Here is a 3394-nt window from a genome sequence, read left to right on the forward strand (position 1 = left end):
GCCAAATGTAGAAACGTGAAATGAATCTGACCTGACCCATGACGATGTTTCCACGGACTTCGAGATGAACGAACCACGACTTGCTTGCTTCTCCTCCGACCGCTGCTGTGATCTGCCGTGACTTTTGGGGGTGTGGAGGTGACCGCTAAGAAATCCAGGGATCTCTTGTTCACAGACACAAAAATATGGTGGTGGCTCTTATTGAGCTATTTGCCCACCCTTGATAAGGAGGTGGAGACCTCCTTATATAGGGAGCCTCATGGCCACCATCATGGTACCCTAATGGGCCTAGCCCAATTAGGGTTACCTCCACAAAACCCCCTCAGCCCAAAAACAAATGTATTAGCCCATATAATAAAATAAGCCCAAAACACAATAAATTAGGGTTCTTAGTACCATACCCCGACAATCTTGACCCAAAACAATTCATTTGGGTTGGGTTTGCCACCCTTAGGTTGTTTATTTACTTATTGATGAATATGAATCTATTTGGTAAAAATTAAATATTTTAGTAAATTGTAGTTTGCGTCCATGTGGTTTATGACAAGAACCACTTGTGGCCTGTTTCCAAAAATGAGCTTGTTGAGCCCATATGGTTGTCGGACGGGATCAGTTTGCATACATCTGTCATCTTTCCATCTTTGAAAAGAGGGTCATTTTGAAAAGGGGCTCAACGCCTCAACATGCTCAATTTTTGAAAAGTGGGTTGCCAGTGGTTCTCACTTGTAAACCACATCGACGAAAACTGCGATTAATTCTAAATATTTTTGCAATTTATTCTAAATAGTTTTTGGATATTGGTTTTATTGACGTACACTTTTGTCCAAAGAATAATTATTCACGACATATGTGAAACCTCGAATACAAAGTTAATTAATTAATATATTGTTTGAAAAAATAAATAAATGATTCGATTAGCTTGAATAAGTTAACGGCCACGTTACGTTAATATGTTATAATCAATTACGTGGTAGATAAACATTACAAACACCAACTCTATTCACATGACAAGTTGCCCTTTCATTAGACTTTTCATATTGTTATTTTAATAACGCATGGCTTAATTTCTACATTGTTAATTGTGTATATATGACAAATAAAAAAATACACGTGTATATAAATATTTTTTTAACAAAGAAAATCGTAATATTATTGTTTTACCTGTGATATATATGACGTTATATAACCATATAATCTTCTCATTTTTCCTCCTGCTAAATCTAGACAACACTGAATACAAAAGTTTACGTTTTCTTCTGCTTATAGGATGTCCTCAACAAAATAGCACATAAACACTTGTGCGTGTTGTTCGGATTTAGTTAAAAAAAACTATATAGTTACATAACCTTCTTATATATCGTAGTTAAAAATATAAAAATAATATATTTGTGTGGATAATTATTTAAAATTAATAGGAAATTTTGTTCTTTCGACTTATATTCTAAACTAATATTTTAATAGCAATATAACTATTTCATTTACAATTTGTTGTTTTGATTTTGGTTTCTCAAATGAACGAAAGTAATACGTTCATAATAACAAATACAAAGGATTCTTTTGATTTTGTCCAAATTTTATATTAATTTTAAATGTTTTTTTTTGTTGATGATTAAAAGAAGACAAATAGATAAAAATAAAATAACGGAAATTAAGTATGAAGATGAAGATTCAAGAATGAGGTGGATATTTAAATAGCAATAAAACTATTTTATTTTCAATGTGTTGTTTGGTTTCTCAAATAAACTAAAAAGTAGTAAGTTAAAAACAAATACAAATGATTTCTTTTGTTTTTGTCCAAATTTTATATTAATTTCCAAATATGATTTTGTTGATGTCTAAAACGAAGACAAAGAGGAAAATATAAAATAAAGGAAATTAAGTGATGAACATATAAAACGTGTTTAATATAAAATTATTTCCAAACATATAAAAGTAAGAAAAAAACTTATCGTACGCGCACCTTCTATAGCGATACTAAACACGTGGTAGTTCAAACGTCGTGCCATCTATAGTAAAACTAAAAGTGGGGTAGTTATGGCGTCGTGTAACCATATTTATTTATGGGTAAAGTTTAAACATAAATGAACACAAAAATATAAGTCTGAGAAGAATTTGTGTTCACATAAAAACCACAATAAAAAAACAATAAAAAATTATAACTCAAAATATAAATAAAAAACGAAAAAAAAATTAAAAGACCAAAATGTTCCCCCGTCATTCTCGTGAAAAAAACCTGACGAAAATACACAATGTCGAGAAAAAAGACACAATACCCAAAATGAACAAACAACACAATGATATATAAAAAAAGACACAATAGGTCACAAAATTTAACACAATGCCGAACAAAATATAACACAATGTTAAGTAATATTACACAATATCAAGAAAAAATACACAATATCAAGAAAAAAATACACAAGTGACGAAAATAAATTTCACACCCCGACCAAAGGCGGCGAACATGCCGAGGTGTAACGATTGCCCATAAGCACATGACACTATTTAAAGCGACAATATTTAATAAACTCATTTCATTTCACAACATCTAAAATGTCACATAACGAATATTCATAAGACAAATACAACAAAACATAGCAAATAATATATTGTTCATTTTGCTAATATCCTAAAGGTATTTGTGACGTTTTCTCCACAATCTCCAAAATCAACCAAGATGTAAACCTGTAACATTTTATAAAATAAAATTTATCAACACAAAGATTGGTGAGCAATTCATAAGTTTTGAACAATATGTATATAATAAGAAAATCCACAATCTTGTATACAAAACAACAAATAAATAGCAATAATTTGGATAATATGAGTTCACTAATAAGAATACATTAGCGGCACCGTCTATAAGAGAATACCAAATAGATTCGGATTTCATGAGGTCGTTAATAAGAATACATTAACGGCACCGTGCTATAAGAGAATACCAGATAGTTCACGAATTTATGATTCAACCTTCCAAAAGCGATAAAACACATAAGCATATAGACATATAAGCATAGTACACCAAATCGAGCATTTATTTAAGTAAAGTATACAATAACGTTTGTGGTTTAAGACTCAAGTATAAAGCATTTAATTTGAATAAGTATGAAATGTCACCCCCAAAACAAAATATGAAAATGGGGTATGAAAATACTCACGTTCAAGTAATAAACTTGAAAAGTTGATAATTTGAAGATTTGCCGGAACGACGGGTTTAACGTATGAAGCCTAAATAAAAGAAAGTTTTGGATTTAGAAGGGTTGTCTTGAAGATCTTTCAATAAAATAATTGTTGCAAAAAGTAAACAATTAAAATTCAAGGTTTAAAATGTAACTATTTAAGAATTTGTAATAATAACCCTTTAAAAATGTAAGTTTGCTCGAAACCGGGTTAA

This window comes from Bidens hawaiensis, unplaced genomic scaffold (assembly GCF_021521415.1).
Source record: "Bidens hawaiensis isolate Kalapana, Puna unplaced genomic scaffold, B.hawaiensis_p1.1 tig00003237_1, whole genome shotgun sequence".
Taxonomy (NCBI): Eukaryota; Viridiplantae; Streptophyta; class Magnoliopsida; order Asterales; family Asteraceae; genus Bidens; species Bidens hawaiensis.